General features: G+C 36.0%; 1 non-coding gene and 1 pseudogene across 1 annotated transcript; both read left to right on the top strand.

Annotated features, from left to right (window-relative positions):
• Positions 1-23,614, top strand: part of LOC104657293 — a 164,213-nt pseudogene that overhangs the window by 32,165 nt on the left and 108,434 nt on the right.
• On the top strand, positions 19,996-20,158 carry LOC115899844. The gene has a single exon (XR_004059442.1). It is a non-coding gene; the product is annotated as a U1 spliceosomal RNA (small nuclear RNA).

Raw genomic sequence — 23,614 nt, 5'->3', positions numbered from 1 at the left:
AGGGATTGCACTGGGGAGTTATACATGATATAAATGATGAACTGATGGGTGCTGACGAGTTGATGGGTGCAGCACACCAACATGGCATAAGTATACATATGTAACAAACCTGCACGTTATGCACATGTACCCTAGAACTTAAAGTATAATAAAAAAAAAAAAAAAAAAAAAAAAGAAAAGGTGAAAAAAAAAAAAAAGAAATGGGGAAAGGATTCCCTATTTAATAAATGGTGCTGGGAAAATTGGCTAGCCATAAGTAGAAAGCTGAAACTGGATCCTTTCCTTACTCCTTATACGAAGATTAATTCAAGATGGATTAGAGACTTAAATGTTAGACCTAATACCATAAAAACCCTAGGAGATGGAGTTTCACCGCGTTAGCCAGGATGGTCTCAATCTCCTGACCTCGTGATCCGCCCGCCTCGGCCTCCCAAAGTGTTGGGATTACAGGCTTGAGCCACTGCGCCTGGCCCAAAATTTTTATTTTTAAACAACTATTACATATTATAGAAGATTTAGAAAGTACAGATTAACAAAATTATGAGGAAGAACTCAAAAATGACTTACCAAATTTTGTTACTTTCAGATTTTTTCCTTATAAAGTTATCCTTAATTCATGCTATACATGTTATCTTCTATTTTATTTAAGAGTAAGTGGTGACTATATTTGCATGCCTAATATTGATTTAGAACATTTATCTTCCCAATATTCAATAATATTAACTGTTTTCTATAAAATGTCTATATTGTATTAGCTATATCTATCATAAATTTTTATAATACTCAAAAATTATAGAATGTTGTGTTATGTTTATTTTTTAATGCTATGAAATATACACCAGGAGCCAAATTATTGCTCACTGCCATAATTATTTTAATAAGAATTATCATAAAGTCATCATTTGTGTTAACGGGTATATCCATTTTGAAAAGTAGTATATGAGAATATCCATTTTGTTATAACCTTGCCCAGATCAAATATCCTAATTTTAATATGAGATAATTTTAAAATACCATCTAATTCAATAGACAAAAAGTAGTTTATCATCCTTTAACTTGAATTTCTTAATATACTGAAGTTGGACATATGACAGTATATTTACTGTCCATTTGTATTTCTTCCTCTGAATTTTCTGATAACCATTTCACATTGTACTACTAGATGTTCAAACCACTGTTTGAACTTACTGTTTGAACACCTAGTAGTACAACGTGAAATGGTTGGCAGAAAATTCAGTAGAAATACAAATGTAAGAATTTTTTTGTATTTCTGAGAGACAGAAATTCAAATACATATGAGACACATACGTGTCTAACACATGTAAGACAAATATTTCCCATGAGGTCTTATCTGCATTTTATTTATGTATTTGAGACAGAGTCTTATATTTTTACAATTTGTAAAAGAATGGACATTTTTACAATTTGAATCGTAAGACGATGCTATGAAGTTCCATTTTCAAATTTTTATCAATGCCCTCAGCAAAGTTACATATTTTTCTTTATATGATGCCTAATAAATTTTATTTACTTATTTTTATGGTGGTAAGAGCACATAACATTATATCCATCTTATTACTTTTTAAAATACACAATACAGGCTGGGCACGGTGACTCACGCCTGTAATCCCAGCACTTTGGGTGGCAGAGGCAGGCAGACCACCTGAGGTTAGGAGTTTGAGGCCAGCCTAGCCAACATAGTGAAATCTTGTATCTACTAAAAATACAAAATACAAAAATTAGCCAGGTCTGGTGATACACAAATGTAATCCCAGCTACTCAGGAGGCTAAAGCAGGAGAACTGCTTGAACCCGGGAAGCAGAGGTTGCAGTGAGCAGAGATCGCACCAATGCACTCCAGCCTGGGTGACAAAGTGAGGCTCTGTCTCAAAAAAAAAGAAAAGAAAGAAAGAAAGGAAGAAAGGAAAGGAAGGAAGGAAGGAAGAAAGGAAAGAAAGGAAAGGAAAGAAAGAAAGAAAGGAAAGAAAGAAGAAAGAAAGAAGAAAGAAAGAAAAAGAAAGAAAGAAAGAAAGAAAGAAGAAGAAAGAAAGAAAGAAAGAAAGAAAGAAAGAAGAAAGAAAGAAGAAAGAAAGAAAGAAAGAAAGAAAGAAAGAAAGAAAGAAAGAAAAGAAAGAAAGAAAAGAAAGAAAGAAAGAAAGAAAGAAAGAAAAGGAAAGAAAGAAAGAGAAAGAAAGAAAGAATAAAAAATACAAGTAAAATATACAATACACAATACAGTATTGTTAACCTTAGGTACAATGTGTTACAGCAGATCTCTAGAGCTTATTTACTTCATTCAACTGAAACCTGTGTTCATTTACTGGTAGCTCCCCATTTCCCCTTCCCTCCTATCCCCTGGGAAGAGCAATTCCACGCTTCAATTCTATGAATTTCACTACTTTTGATATCTCATATAAGGGGAATCATACAGTATTTGTCTTTAAGTCTTTAGCATATTTCACTTAGCGTAATGTCCTCAAGGGCCATTCATATTGTTGCATAATGCAGAAGTTTCTTATTTTTTAAGGTAGAACTTTTAGTTTGATGGAGCCCTACTTGTTTATTTTTGTTTTGTTGCCTGTGCTTTTGGTGTCCAAAAAAAAAATTGTTGCCGAGACCAATGTCATGAAGTTTTTTCCCCTATGTTTTTGTCTAGGAATTTTATAGTTTCAGGTCTTACATTTAGGTCTTTAACCTATATTGAGTTGACTCTGTGTGTGTATATAAGAGAAGGGTCTAATTTAACTATTTTGCATGTGGTTATCCAGTTTTCCCAATATCATCTGTTGAAAAGACTATGCTTTCCCCATGGTGTATTCTTACCACTCAGTTGGTTGTATATGTGTGGGTTCATTTCTGGGTTCTTTCTTCTGTCCCATTGGCCTGTATGTCTATTTTTATGCCAGTACCATACTGTTTCAATTACTCTAGCTTTATAATATATCTTCAAATCAGGAAGTGTTTTGCCTCCAGGTTTCTTCTTTTTTCTCAAGATTGCTTTGATTAATTGGGGGTCGCTTGTGGTTCCATATGAATTTTAGTGTTTTTCTTCTTTTCTATAAAAAATACAGTTGGGATTTTGATAGAGATTGCATTGAATTTGTAGATAACTATGGATAGTAGAGACATTTTAACATTATTAAATCTTTCAATCCATAAACGCAAGATATTTTTCCATTTCCTTGTGTCTTCTTTAATTTCTTTAACCAATGTTTTATAGTTTTCAGTGTTTAAGCCTTCCTCCCTGTTAAGTTTATTCCAATATATTTTATTTTTAATACTATTATAAGTTAGATTGTTTTCTAAATTTCCTTTTTAGATAGTGTATTGTTAGTCTATAGAAATGTAAATAATGTTTGTATGTTGGGATTTTATATCCTAAAACTTTATTAGATCTAACATTTTTGCATGTGTGGAGTTTTGGGTTTTTCTACATATAAGATCATGTCATCTGTAAACAGAGATAATTTTACTTCTTGTCAGATTCTGATACTTTTTCTTTTTCTTGTCTAATTGCTCCTAATTGAATTTATTAGGAGATTGAATTAGTAACCAAAAATCTCCCAACAAAGAAAAGCCAAGGACAAGATGGCTTCACTGACAAATTTTACTAAGACTTTAAAGAATTAACACGAATGCTTCTTAAACTCTTCCAAAACATTGAAGAGGAGAAAACACTTCCAAACCGATTTTCTGATGCTGGCATTACCCTGATACCAAAGCCAAATCAAGATCCTTGAGGGGAAAAAAAGAAAAGAAAGGAAAGGAAAGGAAAAGGAAAGGAAAGGAAAGGAAAGGAAAAGGAAAAGGAAAAGGAAAAGGAAAAGGAAAGGAAAGGAAGACCCATTTATCCCCAAGAAACATAGCTGCAAAAACCCTCAACACAATGCTAAGCAAACCAAATTCAACAGCACACAAAGAGGACCATACAACAAGTGGAATTTATCCCTGGGATGCAAAGATGGTTCAATCTATGCAAAGTCATTAATGCAAGAGATCTACAATTAACACAATGAAGGATAAAAATCACATTATCACCTCAATAGATGCAGAAAAAGCACTTGACAAAATTTAACACACTTTCATGATAAAATATCTCAACATACCAGTCACTGAAGGAATTTACCTCAACACAGTAAAGACTGTATAAGAAAAACTCACAGCTAACATGATCTCAATGGTTAAAAAAAAAAAAAAAAAAAAAAAAGCTTTTGCTCCAAAATAAGGAGCAAGGCAAGGATGACCACTCTTGCCACTTTTATTTGACATAGTAATAGAAGTCCTATGCCAATTTAAAACTTTTCTTCTTGGTATGAATTGGATTTTGCCCATTATTCTCATGCTTATCTCTATTCTTGACTTCACACAATCTTCTCTTAATACAGCAGCAAGGGTAGGTGATCCTTTTTGAAACAAAGTCAAATTATGTTATTTGGAGTAGCCATCCTCAACCCTTACTGCACATTAGAATCACCAGGAGAGTTTAAAAATCCCAATGCCCAAGCCTTACTCCACACCAATTAAACTAGAATTTCTGGGTGTGGGGCTAAGGCATCAGTATTTTTAATAGACCACATCCCCCCATTCTTGCAACCACAATCATTGGCAACCAACCACTGTTCCAAAGTAAAATCCAAAGTTTTTCAATGGACGATGCTCCTTAAAATTTAACGTCTGAGATTTGCCTGAGGACTTGTTAAAATACAGGTTGTGTTTGAATAGGTCAAGATGAAACCTAAGATTCTGCATTACTACCATGTTCGCAGAGGATGCTGATGCTGAGGGGTTTCAGGATCACACCTGAGTGGCACAAGGCCCCTGTGTTGTAGCTGCCCTGCTATTTGTCTTACTTCACCTTCTGCCCTCTCCCTTGCTCACTCCCCTTCACCAGCCTCTTGCCATTCCCACAAGCAAGTCAGCCACACACACATACTTCTCCATCTTCAGTATTTGCCTTGGTCACTCCCCTTACAAAATAAAAGTCCTTTCTCCAGTTGCTGCTGGTTTCCAAACTCCACTGACCAGGTAAATGGATCCCAGGCCCTTTTCACCTTTCACTCTAAGTCATCTGAACACCAGTTAATGTTGGCACTTACTATGCAAAATTAACTGCATATTCCCTAGTGAAGTTCTTCTGTATTTCCCTTTATCTATACTACCTCTGCCAAAATATATTACCTGTAGTATAATGATTTGGTAAAATAAACAGATTAAATAATACAGACATTGTGTCTTCCTTATTATTTTAGAAAACAAAAATATCACATTTTCTGGACCCAACACCCCCTTCTGGAGCACTTTCAAATTTTTCTCTAAGTTAAAGCTCTTTTCCTTGTCTGCCTGTGTAATAGCTTGAGTTCCTGCTCAGATGGACAGTTGAAGGGAAGGTTGACTGGCAAAGCTGCCAAGCCGGTCAGTCCTCTGTGTCTAGCCTGTCACTGGGATTTTTACAAATTAGAGCTGGAGTTCCTCACCACCCTGTCCTTAGATCCCATGTTGTTGTTGTTGTTTGGTTTTGGTTTTTTGAGACAGGGTCTCTCTCTGTTGCCCAGGTTGGAGTGCAGTGGTGTGAACTAAGCTCACCGCAACTTCTACCTCCTGGGTTCAAGCGATTCTCTTGCCTCAGCCAGCTGAGTAGCTGGGACTACAGGTGCCCGCCACCATGCCTGGCTCGTTTTTTATATTTAAGTAGAGACTGGGTTTCACCATGTTGTCCGGGGTGGTCTCAAACTCCTGAGCTCAGGCAATCCACGCACCTCTGCCTCCCAAAGTGCTAGCATTACAGGTGTGAACCTCCACACCCGACCAGATCCCATGTTCTGTGACCTCTTTTCTATCTAATATTTCATGACTTTAATACTTGAGGTTGAAAAAAAAAAAAGGAAATACTGAGATTTACTAAGAGTTCCACACCCTACTAAGGCATTGTCCTGTTAATACATTTTCTTAATATAAAGTGCAAAAATATGTATCCTGAAAGCCCTTTATGTTTTAAACAGTAGTTCTAGGTAAACAAAGAATCAGAAGAGGTTATACAATTTCTTTTCAGTTAAATTGTACATTTTAGGTAAAATTACCAAAGATCTTATATGTGAATTTTAAGTAAGTACCTGCAGCTGCTATTTAACCTTGAGCACAGAAAAAGCAACTAACAGTGACTTGAGTCCACTCGGCAAAGTTAAAATCACAAATAGGTTGACTTAATCTTGACGGCTGCTCACTTATCTTATTTGGCTGAGACATCAGGTTCTCATCACCCACACATCTAGGCTGTGAACAGCAAAACTTCAGAGATTGGTTTTGTGTAAGCTGAACCATAGTGATTCTCCCGGAAGCCCATACCAAGGAAGAAGTTAGAAATTCTCTTTCTTTCTCTCAAGATCCACATCGTCCACACAGCCCTCCAGCTCTCTCCCCTGTGCCAGCAAGCAAAGCATTTTCTATCTCCACCAAAAATCTGTAAACATTAACTCATCTGTATGGATAACTTCCCTTGCATTTTGTTTTATTTTTTTAACCAGGAAAAAAGTAAAACCACAATTTAAATCAGTAGCAGCAGCCCAAAATTAATGACTAGCTAAAAAAGAAAAAAAAAATGGGGTATGAGAAAAACTGAAATGACAAATGACCCCACACAGAGTGGCGAAGAAGGGAAAAGGATGTTATAAGGAATAACACACATAGAGGGAAGAACTATTTTTAAAGGAAGCTTATGAAACACCTTATAATTTACTTCAATTGCTAATTTCTTCTAAACATAGAGAAGAAATCAATAGGCGATCCATGGCATTTTGGGCAGGAAATGGTGTGAAAATTAAGTCCAGTGAATCTAGACATGTCCCATCCTTAATGTGGGAAATAGCTACAGACATGGATTCACATTAGATCATATGACTTCTATCATAATAGGACATCATAGCCAAATAAATAAAAGCAATTATTCTGGTCCATTGGGTTTTTGGAGGGTAGGTAAACATGACAGATATTGCAGAAACCTGTGGCTTAGGGAAGAAATCAAAGTAGTAAAGAGAACATGTATGCATACTGGCAGTAAGAGACATCAGTGTGGATTTGAAACTGCCTCAACAACATGCTAAGAGAATTACTCAGCCTTTTTCAATTCCACAAAACCTTCTTTAAAGTTGTCAAGTCTTGATGTTAATTTTCTTTGATAGCACATAAATATATTAGGTTGCATCTTCTGAAATTGTTTTTGAATTTCAAGCCATTTTTATCTTCGAATGAGAACTCTGTAAGATTCAACCTAGTACACTGGGAAAGATAGGATGAAAGGCTGAGACATAGTATGATTTTTTTAAGTCATTATATCTCATCCCCACCCCCAGAGAACCATGTACTACACCAAAGCTGTTTGGGTTGGGTCAAGTCCCTTCTCCCTCCTGCAAAAAGCAAAACCCTTTGCTTAGTAATAAGTTCATTATCGCAAGTAGCAATTTGATAGTATAGAAACTACACCAGTATCACAATTACGTAAATAAAGTCAGTTCTAAGCAAAACTGTATTAACAGGAAAGGAAAATTATACCTGTGATCATGGTAACAGAGGAATCGATTAGACCTGGGTTGAATCCTGTTTCAAAACTATTGTCATCCTACTAACATGATACCCTGGAGAATCTTTCTGATGCTCCATTTCTTCCTTAATACAAATTAATATTTTTATATCTACATGGTAGGATTATGAAGATTAAAATAGAAAATGTACACTAAAATGCTATGGTGAGTTAGACACATCGCAAGTCTGCATTAAATGTCTGTGTTTTGTATTTTTTCACCCCATTCCAGAGCCTGTCTACCCCATCTTGTCAGAATGGCCTAGACAAAACCATATGTTCTCCAACATCTTTCATCTATTAGTCCTGGCTGTTTATTACATGCCATCTAAGGATCTAACCAATAAAGTCTAACCCATTTCTAGTGATTAGGCTTAATTGTCTTCTAGAAAGATCTGCATTTTAACAAACAAAAATTCCTCTTTCCAAAACAGGGAGGCCTACTGGTTCCGTTCCAAGCATTTATTAAATTCTAAGATCTGGAGGCTAGAATTAACCTTTTAAAACAGGGGTCACCAAACTTTTCTATAAATGGCCCGAGAGTAAATAATTTAGGCTATAGAGTCTGTGTGGTCTCTGGTGCAACTGTCCTGTTTTGCCATTGTAGCTGAACAGAAGTCAGACACAACGTGTAAATGAGTAAGCATGGCTGTGTTCCAATAAACTTTATGAACTCTGAATTTAAATTTCATATAATTTTATGTGTCACAAAATATAATTCTTTTTTAACTATTTAAAAATGTAAAAGGCGTTCTTAGCTCATAGAATCATACAAAAATAAGCAGTAGGTAGTATGTAGCCTGACACATGCTCTGGTCCTCAAACTTAGTACATCAGCCACTGCTAGCCCATGTAGCCAAATGCAGTCTCTTCTTGTAATTTCCCAGTCAAAGCCAAAAGCAGTCGAAAGAAGTAAAAAGAAAGAAAAATAGAGTGGAATAAAAGGAGGCAGAGAGGAAGAAAGAAAGCAAAAAGAGGAAAAAAAGGAGAGGAAAGGTGGGGAAGGGGGAAAAAAATCCACAGTTCAAGAAAGTTGTGCTCATATTTCTCTTCAACCAAGAAATCTTAAGTTGTAAGTTTGATCATAAGGAACTTGTCTTGGTTTTGATCATGAATTGTGTTTCTATTGATTCACAGGTAGATGGTTTTAATCTACTCTTCTTTTGCAATATTGCATCAAAAAATTGCACTTATATTGCTATTCTAGGGACTCTTGGCATTAAATCTTTAGCCCAATTGAAACACTTACTGCCCACTGAAAGCTGCTACCTTCCTGTAAAGTGAAGGGTTCAGAGATAACCTGGCAGGGCATGACACCTCGGTTTAGATGTCAGTTCTGCTGACTATTAGCTAAAAGATCCTGGATAAAATAGTCTCTAGACAGTTTACTCAGCTTTAAAATTGGATTATATTGGCTAAAACATGTCTGGCCATATCTAGTTGGGCCTGCTGCAGCCCTTAACTCATAAAATTACAGTGAAACTTAAACAAGAATTACATATGCAAAATTTCTTTCTTTCTTTTTTTTTTTTTTTTTTGAGGCGGAGTCTCGCTCTGTCGCCCAGGCTGAAGTGCAGTGGCCGGATCTCAGCTCACTGCAAGCTCCGCCTCCCGGGTTTACGCCATTCTCCTGCCTCAGCCTCCCAAGTAGCTGGGACTACAGGCGCCTGCCACCTCGCCCGGCTAGTTTTTTTTTGTATTTTTAGTAGAGACGGGGTTTCACCGTGTTAGCCAGGGTGGTCTCGATCTCCTGACCTCGTGATCCGCCTGTCTCGGCCTCCCAAAGTGCTGGGATTACAGGCTTGAGCCACCGCGCCCGGCCCTGCAAAATTTCTAAAAGAGTAGAGTTGCTTAATAAATTATGGTCATCATTATTGTCCTCTTAAAGATATAAAAATCTGATCCTCCACACAAAAACGTGTGATAGAATTATTGTAACAAGAAGATTGCTGAATATTGTCCTGGTTGACTATTGCTAAGCTACCTGAAAAGCAGGGGAAACTATTGAAATTTCTTAGAGGACTCCTATTATTAGTGGTGCTTCCAGAGATGGGGAGGTAAATTACTTGAAGACATATTGGTGGGTCATTTTGCATAAGACATGCAGAGGAGGGAGGAAATATCAATGTCTGCCAATTGCTTTGGATTTTTATCAAAATTGGCAAGGAATTCTTATTTGAAAAGAAAGAAGAAATAACATTAAGTAAATTTGTGGTTTTAAATAGAGAGAATAAAAGCAAAGACAATCTTGTTCATTTTCCTGGAAACTTAATAACTAATTTGGCTCTAGGTTTGTATTAGAAAAAACAAGTGCTAGTTAAACACAAGGTAGTTCATGTGTGTGAGTCATAGGAAGTTTCGTGGTACAGGGAAATTATATCATGTAATTTTACAATCTGCTGGGCAATAATTTCATTTAATAAAGACACAGATGTATGCTTTGTCACACAGAGAAAAGTTTTCAAGTGTTTTAGATTTTAGTTCCTCTGGCTTATTTCTTCTTTATTCCTATGGCAAATTTAACTTTTATAGGATTAAAAAACAAACTTTATAGGAAAGGCACTTTATTTACATTCCCCAAGTTAGTAGGCACTTCCTAGAGCTATAACCCAAGTTAGAGATATAAATCAATTTAGGGATAAAGATTTTTCACAACTGGGAAAACATTTTGAATATAGGTACATCAGTTCAGAGAAAAGAAATACTTGAGCATACCATTTGGAGAGGTAAGTGGTAATTTTCATTAAAGTCAGAAAACCAAGTAAAGCATCAAGTAAAAAAAAATACTATAGTTGATTTTAATTCCTTGGGATAATTAATATATTCCTTAGGAAACAAAAACATGTTTCCCCAGCATTACTCTGCTATATCAAAAAGGATAAGAATGTGAATGATGTAGAGACATCCTATGTTCATGGATTGGTAGACTCAATAGTATTAAGATAGCAATTCCCTTAATTTCACCTATGACGTGTAAAGAGTTTGGAACTCAACACTCCTATGTTACAACAAGTAAAACATGAACTGGATGCATAAGACAGGTTTCATGCCAAACTACCCCTGCAAAATCTGGACACACAGGTAATTCCCAACAATTACAGCTGATAACTGCTAACTGTGAGCAGAAGCCTTCTGGAGTCAAAAGCTGGGAAGAACACTTCAATGGCAACTTTGATGAATTCCTGGAGGCTACGTGCAGATTAGCATGAAAGAGAGAAACTCCTGGGGTTAACAGTCTGATAGGGGTGTCACTCTTTTCTGGGCTTTATCGCCATAAATAATACAAGGTTCTCCATGTGAAAATTCAAGAAAAAGATGGCTGTGGCAGGGGTCAGACAAGAAAAGACATTGTGAAATACACAGAGCCTTATCCATAGGCAAGCCTACTTCTCCAAAGTAAAGACTTTACCAGAGTCTTGTCTCACATGGAAAAAGTCATTTCTCTGACTCAAGCTCCTTCTAGCTTTCATGTTCAATTTAAAGAGGGGGAAGCTAAGAAACATTTGTGAAGAATACAACTTGAGGAGGTAGGCCCACTACAACACTGAGATTTTATCATAAGATTATAGAATACTTCCTCTCCCTCAGACTTTGCACAACACCATTAGGTCTCCAGTATAGTAGCAGTGAATGACAGCTCAAAGAATATCAAGATATAGACTCTATCAAGCATGGAGTTTTGGCTGGGTGCAGTGATTCATGCCTGTATTCCTCGCAGTTTGGGCAGCTGAGATGGGAGGACTGCTTGAGCCTAGGAGTTTGAGATCAGCCTGGGCCACAAAGTGAGACTTTGTCTCCACAAAAAAATCAGAAAGTTAGCCGGGCATGGTGGTAAGCACCTGTGCTCTCAGCTACATGGAAGACTGAGGAAGGAGGATGTGTGAGCCCAGGAAGTCAAGACTGCAGTGAGGTGTGTTCATGACAGTGCGCTTCAGCTCAAGTGACAGAGTGAGACCCTGTCTCAAAAACAAAACCAAAAAAAAAAAAAAAAAAAAAAAAAAATGGAGTTCTGGGAGAATCCCAAACAAAACAAGACAAAAACAAAGCTACTATAGGAATGTGAGGACTCTGGCACCTACAACTACACCAAACATTAAACACAACCTAATTTCTACCCATATAACATAAAAAGTCAGATCAGAGGTTTAACTCGGTTTCTATTACTTGATACATTGTCTAGAAAACATGATAAATGTGAAGAAAAAACAGTCTGAAGAGACAAAGCAACCATCAGAACCAAATTTAGATATGACAGATTTTGGAACTAACAGACAGGGAATTTAAAATAGCTATTTTAATACATTAAGAACTGTAATGAAAAAATAGACAACATGCAAGAACAAATAGGAAAGGTAAGCAGAGAGAAACTCTAAGAATCAAAGGGAATACTAGATATAAAAAACTCTAACCTAAATGAAAAATGATTTTGAAGGAAATAAAAGTATTTTACCTCAAAATATCTATCTTTGACACATTTTGAAATGGCTTCTGGTGGGGGTCGGAAGACAGAAGTAACTTTGCAAAGCTCTCTTTTGCGGAAGAAATTTGCATCTGTGGAGAATCTCCATTAATGCAGCCAGGTCTTTCTTTTCTCGGCCCTTCCCAGCTCTAGTAGAGACTGAGCCTGATAACTTTCAAAGTTTGAAAAGAAACAGTTATCATCTATTCTCTCTGAGGGCTATGGCCTATGAGACTTCATCCACGTAACAAGGCCACCTTTGCTAGCATAGCTTCTTCGTTTCTCTCTCCCATAACCTGTCTTGACCCTCAAATCTGATTTACCGCCATACCATGTTTTTGGCCATGCTCTGAGCCCACATTATTTTAACCTCAAGACGGTCTATAAACTTCTGTACCTCGCTGGGGGCTTGGGTCTTTATTCTGAAGCCTCTTGTGTATGCATGTTAAATAAATTTGTATGTCTTTTCTCCTATTAATCTGCCTTTTGAGAGTTGACTTTTCAGTGAAGCTTCAGAAGGCCAAGAATTTCTCTTGGGAGGGAGAATGGCAGGAGGAATAAGAAAAAAAAATATAGACTATCCAAGAAGACATGAATAAATGGAGAGATATTCCATGCTCATTGATTAATCGACTTAGTAGCTCATTGATTAATAGACTTAGTAACATTAAGATGGCAATTTGTCTCAACTTGATTTACAGAGTCAACACAATCCCAACCAAAATTGTAGCAAATTATGTTTAGATATTGACAAACTAATTTTAAACTTTACATGAAAAATTAAAATGCCAGGAATAGCCAACACAATCCTAAAAGGAGAAAAATAAAGCTGGATGACACATATTATTCAATTTCAAAAGTTACTATAAAGTTACAATACAGATACAGTGTGCACATAGATTAGTGAAACATAATAGAGTGCAGAAATAGATCTAGACAAATGTAGCTAAATAATCTTTGACAAAAGTGCAAAGGCAATTCAGCAAAGAAAAAAATGACCTTTCAACAAAGGTTGCTGTAACAATTGGACATTCATGTGCAAAAAAGTGGGGGAAAGAAAAGAACATAGACAAACACCTTTTACCCTTCACATGTATTAACCCAAGTGGATCATAGACCTAAATTACTTTGCCCTAGAATGATTACAGCGGAGATTGTAGCTTGTAATGTGAGAGGATAAAGAGGGAGGTTGTGGGGCATAGAGTCTAGATAGGTTAGTTTCCATACGAAAGGTAAAGATTGATCTGCTATGTCTAGGAATTAGCTTGACATAGCAGATCCCTCCAGGGTTTCCAGGATCTCAAGATATCAAAGTATCAAATACAGAAACTAGAAAATATGGTTATTACACTATAAAAGCCATGCAAAATCATGAATAAATCTTAAATGCATATTGCTGAGTAAAAGAAATCAGTCTGAAATCAGTCTATATAATGCCAAATATATGCCATTTATATGACATGCTGGGGAAGGCAAAACAAAAGACAGAGTCAACTGATCAGTGATTACCAATAGATTATGGGTGGACAAAGGTGAATCAGTGAAGCACAGGGGATATTTTTTTCAGAGCAGTAAAGCATTCTGTGTAGTAGTGTGATTCTGGATACAGGACACTATGCATTTGTCAAAACACATTAAACTTTATGGCACAGAGACTGAACCTTAACGTATGTAAAAATTTAAAAATCATTTAGGGTGTTGAGGAATCCTATGATAGAAGTAGACAGTCACAAAAGAATCAATTTTACTACAAATATATAAAATAATCTCATTGATGGTAATGGGGGGAAAGTGCTGACCCGAGTAACTAAGAGTAAAGCAAGGGAAAGTGTGCAGAAGCACTGCACTCCAGTTGATAAGTTATTTCCCATGGTTAACAATTCCAAACCATTACATACATATACTGGAATAGAACAATTAAGTGAATTTATGACAGAAGGTAGAAGTCAAGTTTCTCATATTTTGGAATGGGTATTTACAGATAAGCAAGGTATAGAGACATTAGTATAAGCTCATGTTTAGCTTAATATAAATGCAAATGACTGCATACAGCAATATTGATAAATATATATATATTTAGAGAGAGAGAGAGAGAGCACCAAGATAGCATGCACACATGTATGTTCTTGCTTTGTCAGCCAAGAAGACCTAAAACTAATGACACCCAAATAGTAATGAGTACACCTAGAATCCAGATCTTGGTTTCCAATACCATTCTCCAACAAAAATACCATCTTCTATGACCAAGACTCCTTGGAAAAGGGGTTGATTTTAGGACTGAGGCAGGAAATACACAAGATGAGACCAGTGCATCTTGCAGGGATAGAAAGTAAGGAAGTACTCAGAAGAACCCATAATGACTATGGTATGTCAAAGGAACACAAAGGCCAACAATGGCCAAAGCTGAGACAATTTGAACAAAATATGGTATTAGATTATAATCCAAAGTATAAATATTCATGAAGACATACTCATTTAAATAAATAATTGAATTATGAATTCATTTTAAATAAATGGAAGGAGAAGAGACACATCTTCCATGCAGAAGAATTCCACATAATTTATGTAGATCCTTCACCCTCAAGTGAGAAGTATAACTCTCCATGCCTTACCTGTGGGCTCTGTAGAGTGACTTCCTCCCCAGGAGTAGAGTAGAGCAAGATGGGGAAGGAACAATGTCAGAGTAGAGAAATCTGACAATCACTGTCTCAGCCCAGTAATCAAGGTTAACATGATAGAGATAAGTCTTGTTGATGGTATATATCTTGATATGACAGAAATGGCACTTTACCTCTCTGGTATTCCTCCCAAGAACACAGAATCCCAATCTAATTATGAGAAAGATATCAGACAAATTCCAACTGATAAACATTTTACCAAATTCGTGAGCAGGATGTCTCAAAACTTTCAAGGTTATCAGAAACAGAGAAACTGTCACAGCCAAGACAGACAAAGGAGACAAGATGACTAAATGTAATGTGGTATTCTGGATGGGATTTTGTAACAAAAAAGCAACATTAGGTTTAAAAAAAAAACCTAAGTAAATCTTTAAAAATCTGAACATTAAAGGCCGGACGCGGTGGCTCAAGCCTGTAATCCCAGCACTTTGGGAGGCCGAGACGGGTGGATCACAAGGTCAGGAGATCGAGACCATCCTGCCTAACATGGTGAAACCTCGCCTCTACTAAAAAATACAAAAAACTAGCCGGGCGAGGTGGCGGGCGCCTATAGTCCCAGCTACACGGAAGGCTGAGGCAGGAGAATGGCGTCAACCTGGGAGGTGGAGCTTGCAGTGAGCTGAGATCCGGCCATTGCACTCCAGCCCGGGCGACAGAGCGAGACTCCATCTCAAAAAAAAAAAAAAAAAATCTGAACATTAGTTAGGAATAATGTATCCATATCTGTTCACTAGCTGTGACAAATGTACCATAGTACTGACAGTTACTAATAAGAGAAGAGACAGTACGTGGGGTATGGAAACGCTTTGTACTATCTTGGCATATTTTTTGTAAATCTAAAACTAAAAATAAAATTTAAAATATATAAACAATCTTTCACATCCATTCTGTATAACAGAACACAAATTATAAATTTTCAAAAACTGAATTATTTCTTTAGGCATCTAAGGGTATCAGTATTTATATAAACCATTCTATATATATTGAATCCATATCTCCTACCTATTTGTGCAATATGAACATTTGTCTCATAAGTATTTATTGACTGATTCTTTGCTTATGCAATGATTCAACAAATTTAAAGGATTAAATACTTGCCCTTGGTTAGGATTACTATACAGGCCTAATGACATCTTTAAAAATGCTCCAAGGGTTTTAGTTGGTAGCAAACTCAAAAAAACATAGAAAATAATAAAAATATAACTCTCCAAGTTCTCAGGGAAAAAAAACAATTTATTTCATTGGCAAGGAAAAACTATTAGCTCTTTTTCTAAAGGCTTCATGAGGTATTTCATAGCCTACTGAATTTTAAAAGATCAGTTTTGGCCACAAGCCCAACCCCAGATTTTTTTGTTGTTGTCAGCATACTGAGTGGGGAGCAGAATAAGAAAAGGCTCTGCACCTGTCCAGCTGTCAAGCAAGCTGTTCTGTCAGTCAGGCTGTATGACCCAGCAGATCTGATGGTGCTTGAAATGTCTGAGGCAAATAGGCATTTGGCAAGAATCTCTAGGTGAATCACACTGCAGATTTTTAGAATTTTGAAGCAAAACTATACCATCCGTTACGGATACCTTTTTGTTTTTTGGAGAAACAGCTTCTGGCTTACTACTGGGCCCTGGTAGAGAAGGAATGCTTAGCCGTGGGCTTTTAAATCACCATGAGACTTGAGCTGCCCATCATATCCTGGGGTTGTTTGACCTACAAAGCCAAAAAGTTAGCATTCTGTAAGCAAATAAAGTGGTATAAAAGAAAAAAATTTAAGCACATCTTGAAGTCGCAGAGATGGCCAGAAGTATGTGACTCAAGCACAGTGACCAATGGTTTAGCTGGACTTTAGGGACTTAGAAGAAACAAGATTGGAAAATTAGCCCTCGGCAGGTCTTGAAAAGAGATGTGTGGAGAAACACTCCAAATGGGAAGAGTTTAAATTATACTTTTCACGGCCAACTGTTACCAGAAAAATGTAATCCAAGCAAGAAATAGAAAATGTAAAAGGAGTGAGGATAATGAATATGAGGGAAATTAGATGCTAGAATAAGACCTAGAGTCAACTTTGGGCTGCCTTACCTTCACCTTTGCAGGCCTACCCCTGGTTAGTCTCTAAGCCCAAATTAAACTATAAGGATAGTATATCAGCAGCAGCAATTGAAAGTAGTCTCATGCTCATCAAATTGTATCTAGTATGTCTAAGCGTGCTCTGTTCCTATTTGTGCATTCTTCCCTCCCCCAACCTCCCTATTATATACAAATAGCCTTCCCCTAGCCCAAGTCCATTGATCCCACCTTGGATACTGTGCTTTTCATTCCCTGACTCCAGCTTATCTAGTCCTACATTCTTGAAATCCTCCTGAAGAGCTGGTCTTGCTCCCAGTACCTTCAGTTGCTGGCCATTGGACTTCAGATGCCCCTGTTCCCTGTATCTCAATGCTAATTCAACCTGCTGGAGTAAGCCTTCCCAAATATGGATGCCAGCTGACACTACACAGAGCATGCCTGACTGTGGTTGCCCATGTGGTGCCAGCAGCACAGCTGAGTCCATTTCTTCTCTCATTTGTCTGATTGTACACTGCCCAGTATGCATCCCAGCTAAGCCTGGTGTGAGGAGTGACACCCAACAGATACGTTTTAGGAAGGTTATTAAAAAACAAATACTAGGATGAATGATAATCTGATTCCCCACAGCAATTCAAGTGTTCTTTTTGTAGAACATACTCATTCCCTCGAAGTAATTATTAATTCAGATTTTTAAATTCAGATAGGTACTCTAAAACTACCGGTCTGGAGGAAACCTGGACATATCCTTTTACCCTCAAATTTCTGTGGTACTGGGCTTCCAAAGATAATTGCAAACATAAACGTCTTGAGATTTTTCCCTGTTAGAAACTCTGCTCAAGTATCCTAATGACTTCATATGAATTCTGTCAACTGGATACAGTTGGCTTTTTTCTTTCTGTGCCTCAGAAGGAGGCAGATTAACTTAATCTAATGTGCCCAAAAAGAGAAAAAGAAGTTGGGGAGTGGAGGAAGGATCACACCAGTTCATAAGCTGACAACAGAAAAAAATGCCTGACGCCAGGCCTGAAATTATTTGGTGTTATTTGCCTGCTAAATCAACATCTGTCTCCTTTAGATGACTAGGAATTAAATAAGAAAAATATCTCTCTCATGCTGCAAGATTGCTAATAATGACAATCAGTTCTCCAGGGCTAAGTATAATTGGAAATATTTTTTCTCAGCGACTCAAAAAGTAGAGTATCAAAATTATGTTTAAATGGTGCTACTTCCAAAATATATTTAGAGTCAAGGAAAAGTAATATAGTGATTTAATCTATAATGTCAAAAATAAGAAGAAAATTGGTTACTTAAGAACAAAATAGCATCATGTCCTTTTCTATGAGTAAATTACAGATAATGGGTAATCAGTAGAGATAGGAGTATATTGACACAATGTGTGATAAAGATTCCCAGCATCAAAGATAATGCATTTACTAAAGTCATAACAAGGCTTGCTAATTGTTCAAGGGGGCTCCTGAGCATCTCACATGTACCCCTAATACTAGAGATAATAAGTAAAGTTACCTACTTATACATCAATCTTCCTAACCAGGAGCTAACATTTATAAAGTTAGAAGATGTGCAATAACAATTATAGTCGCAGTATTTAGCAAATAACAGGTACAGGTGTCCCTTTGTATCCATGGAGGATTGCATCCAGGACCCCCACAGAGAGAAATATCTGTGGATGCTCAAGCATCTTCCATAAACCTACAAACATATAACCTACAAATATCCTCCTCTATACTTTAAATCATCAATAGGCTACCTATAATACTTAACACAATGTAAATGTTATGGAAATCATTGTTATGCTTTATTGTTTTAAATTGTATTACTTTTATCATTGTATATGTATTTATTTACTTTTTCTTTATTTTTGATCCTCAGTTGTTTGAATTCTCAGATGCAAAACTCGTGGATATGGAGGGTCGATATACTTGGTAAACATTGACTGACTGAAGTGTTTAGTTGATGTAGCAGCTGAAATGCCTCATGTAACCCCAAAAGGTTTAAAATGCTCAGAATAGCTGATTCTATTTTCCTCCGGATGTGAAGACACATCCCATCCCTTTCCCTTTCATGTCATATCTCAGCTGAATAACAAAAGAGATGCAAAAAGGAGGGCCCAGAACATCAGAATTATGAACAACAGAAGGTATGATCCACATTTACAAATATCTGAGTCCTACTTGATCTAGTGCAGATGGAATCAGACTAAAACCAAGAGCCCCAACCACAACTTTGTTCTGTCATCCAACTAAGAGTGCCTTGATGTTTAACTGTCCAGACACTGTAATTGCTCTCACCCCTGTGTGGAAGCCCACATTATAACACCAGCCTGACTCACCATCTTGTCTCTTAGATTTCTAACCATTGCCACTTGCATTTTAATTTTGAAATTATATTATTAATATAAGGTATAAGTTGTGCCAAAACCCTCTCAGCTTCCCACCCTCTCAGTCTAAAGCTAAAATTTGACAAGAAATACTTCTTTACACAATCGGAGATAATACGACCTGTCACTTAATGAAAATCCATTAATATGAAAAGGAAATTGTAGGTATCAAGAGTAGTCTTAGCATAATAAGTTTTCAGATGATGGGCTAGTGGAAAAAAGTGAGAGGTAAAAACAAGGCAGAAAATTTTCCATTTACAGATGAAAAGGTTTTATAAGCTTAGAGGGAACGATGTTGAAAAATTCAGAAACTTTATTTTAACAAATGTTTACCATAGTGAAAAACTGCTTAAGTTCAAGTGTTTATATGGATGCAATAATTATTTTTATAAGTAAAATATACAAAAGGGAAATCAGAAAAACCTATTTTTAAATGTTAAAATTCTTTCCCATGGAATCATGGTAGAAAGAGAATACAGATAATCATCGAGACTTTAATAATAGATAAACAGTACTTAAAAAGTACTTTTTAAAACAGAGGGGGTACGTGCCTAGTCATGATGGAATAACAGGGACTAAATTTATATATACTTTGAAATAATAGGGAAAAAGCAGACAAAATATAGGAAAGAGCAGTTTTCCAACATTGAAAAACAAGTAAAAAATGGCAGTGATCCCCAAGAATCAGAAATCAAAGTAAAAGAGTCCTAAGATTGCTCTAGCTTACTGCCTGGAGAGAGTATGCAGCATCAAACAGATCAAACCAAGTAGGACCTGGGCGTTTTCCCTGAGTTGAAGAGGCAGAGATCAGGATTTAAGAAGGCTAAGAATTCATACTTACTGGCAGGGGAGATACCATGATCATGAAGGTGGTTTTCCCAGCATGAGGCTCATCCATTGCACTCCAGATGTTCTGAACCCTGCAATTTCCCCAAACGTGGGAAATTCAACTTCATAATTTGTGGTAGTGGGGGACTGTGTTTGCACTTTCCCCTGGTCTTCATGGTTGAAGAACAGGTCCAGGCCAGGCTCGGTAGCTCACGCCTGTAATCCCAGCACTTTGGGTGGCTGAATCAGGTGGATCACCTGAGGTCAGGAGTTCAAGACCAGCCTGGCCAGTATAGTGAAACTCTGTCTCTACTAAAAATACAAAAATTAGCTGGGCATGGTGGTGCACATCTGTGGTCCTAGCTACTCAGGAGGCTGAGCCAGGAGAATTGCTTGAACCTGGGAGGTGGAGGTTGCAGTGAGCTGAGATCATGCCACTGCACTCCAGCCTGGGTGACAGAGCAAGACAGAAGAAGAAAGAAGAAGAAAGAAGAAGAAAGAAGAAAGAAGAAGAAGAAGAAAGAGGAAAGAGGAAAGAAAGAAGAAAGAAGACAAAAGAAGAAGAAAGAAGAAGAAGGCAGTTAAGAATTGTCAATTCATGAGGCAGATTACTGAAGAGAATGAACACCAGAGATTATCAGAGGGTTTCCTCAAAGACTTTAACCGAATAGTGATCAGCATATGCATGTAAAATAAGTCCTAAAGCTAAAGCAAGTAGCATTAGAAAGGAGCAGGGAGAATGAATGATCTCCAAGTCTCACTAAAAGATGGAACTAGTTCATGCCCTCAACAGCTACAATGGAAAGCTCTCCTAATGCTTAGCATTAAGTAAAGTAGGAGTCAGTAAAACATGGCCCACAGGCCAAATGGGAACATAGCCATACTCATCTGTTTACGTATGATCTATGACTGATTTTGTGCTGCAATAGCAAAATTAAACCATTTCAACAAAGGCCATTTGGCCAACAAAGTGTAAAATACTTATTATCTGGTCTTGCTAGGGAAAATATTTGCCAATGTTTGGATTAGAGCCCTCAAACGTGTTTTGCCTTAGGAGTTGAGACAAATTCGTCCTAACTTAAAAGCTGTTCTGGACCCACAAAACAAAACTTAAAAACAAACTTTAAAGTAGTTTAGTTATGCCCTGGAACATAGACCAAAACTATTCAAAGAAACAAAACAAGATTTATCATCTAAAATTTGTAACTGGTATACAGTTAAACATTAATAGTCATGAAAATAACCAGAAAAATATGAAGCATAACAAAAAGCTAACAACAAAGAAATCAAAGAAATAACAAAGATAACAATAGAATTAGTGGACAAGGGTGTTAAAACAGCAATTATAAATACAACTCAATTTGTTCAAGTATGAATATAATAAAAAGTAGAAGATTAGAAAAATTGAACTGAAATGAAACTGCAATGTTTGACATAAAAGTGCACTGACTGACAGATTAGACACTGCAAAAGAAAAACAAATAATAAACTTAAAGACATGACAGGATAGGGTATCCAAAATAAAATAGAGGAAAAAAAGACTTTAAAAATAAACAGAACAACAGCGAGTTATCAGCAATCTCAAACAGTGTAATGAGCATGGAATTGAATTCCAGACTAGAAAGAGCAGTGAGTCAAAAAAATTTTTTTTTGAAAAAATTGCTAAAAGTTTCAATAATTTTATAAAAATTATAATTCTACAGATCCAAGAAGCTCAGAAAACCCCAAATAGAAGAAACAAAGAAAATCACAAGAAGACAAATCATAGCCCAACTGCAGCAAAGCAGTGACAGAGAAAAAAAATCTTAAAACCAGCCACCGGAAAACAAAAGACACATTACACACAAAACAATGAAGGTGATGACCATGACAGACTTCTGAACAGAAACACAAGCCAGAACACAGTAAAGCAACATTGTTAAAATACTCCATAAAAAACTGTCAACTTAGAATTCTATACCCAGTGAAAATATCTTCCAAAAAGAAAATGGATTGAAAATTTTACAGGGCTATAAAAGCTGAGAGACTCCATTAACAACAGATAAGCACTATAATATAAAATGTAGAAGGGAGTCATTCATGAGAAAAAAAGAATCATATCAACTAGATGTTTGGATCCATGAAGAGGAACGAAGAGTGCCAGAAATGGTAAATATGTTGGTAAATTTCACTTTATTACTTTTAAAGCTCATTAAAATATTATTGGCTGTTTAAAGCAAAAACAGTAACAATGCATTGCCAAGTTTATAACATTTGTTAAAATAAAATATATGACAATAGCACAAAGACCAGGCATAGAAAATGAAAGTGTACTGTTATGATGTTCTTATAATATGTATAGAGTGACAGACTAATATTAAAAAGTAGCTTGCTAGAAGTTAAAAATTATATGTATATATAAACCATCGGGGGGAAAATGTAATAAAGAGGATCAAATAAAATCATGGAAAAATATGTGATTCATGCAAAACAAAGCAGAAAAGGAGAAAAGCTAAGAACCCAAAAATAGATAAGACAAAAAATGAATTAAAAGCTGGCAGATTTGAAGACATGCATATAATCAATCATATTAAATGTAAATGATATAAGTATACCAATTAAAAGGCAAAGTTAGACAGATTAAACACAATGACCAAAAAACAAGAAGAAAACAGAATGACCAAACTATACACTATCTAAAAGAAAAATTGACATTAAATACAAAGACACATATAGGTTGAATAAATAACGAAGTTATATTTTTCAGGTATACACACATATACACAAACAAGCTCGACTATATCAATATCAGCTATAATATTAGTATATAGTATCAATATCTATATCTACAACTGTATAAAACCAAGGAAAAAAGCAGGTAATTGTATAAGATTAAGAGGTCAATTAATCAAGAAGAGATAAATATTCTAAAAATGTATTCACTTAATGGCACTTCAAAATACATCGAAAACTGAAAATACGAAAAATACAATTTTCTTAAATCCACAATTATTGTTGAAGATTTCTAATTCCCTCTGTCAATAATGGATAAAAATTAGCAGACAAAAATATCAGGAAAGACACAGAAATCATGAGCAATACAGTATTATCAAGTAACTTGACTTAATTGATGCTTATGGAATAATCCCCTCCACCAACAACCAGACTACACATTCTTTTCAAGAGCACATGAACTATTTTCCACAAATGACCATATTTCTGGGTCATAAAATTATTCCCAATAAATATATTATTGAAATTATACAAATATAATTGGGTATAATTTTAAAATAACCATAAAATGTCTGATAATTTTCCAAATATTTAGAAACTTAGCATCTCACTTCTAATTAAACCATTAGTCAAACAAATACCACAAAGGAAGTTAGACAATTTTGTGAACTAAATGAAAAGGAACACATGATATTAAAATCCATGGGATCAAGTAAATCAATACTTAGAGAGAAATTTATGGCATTAAAAGCTTATATTACAAAGGTTGAATAGATTAAAATCAGTGACCTAGGCTTACACATAATAAATTGTAATAAGAATAACAAATTAACCCAATGCAAACAGAAGGAAAAAAAAATACACATTAAGCAGAAATTAATAAAATTGCAAAGGTAAATAACACAGAAAAAT

Source organism: Rhinopithecus roxellana, chromosome 9 (genome assembly GCF_007565055.1).
Source record: "Rhinopithecus roxellana isolate Shanxi Qingling chromosome 9, ASM756505v1, whole genome shotgun sequence".
NCBI lineage: Eukaryota > Metazoa > Chordata > Mammalia > Primates > Cercopithecidae > Rhinopithecus > Rhinopithecus roxellana.
Note: the sequence above shows the minus strand (reverse complement) of the source record. Positions and strands in the feature narration are given on the sequence as shown.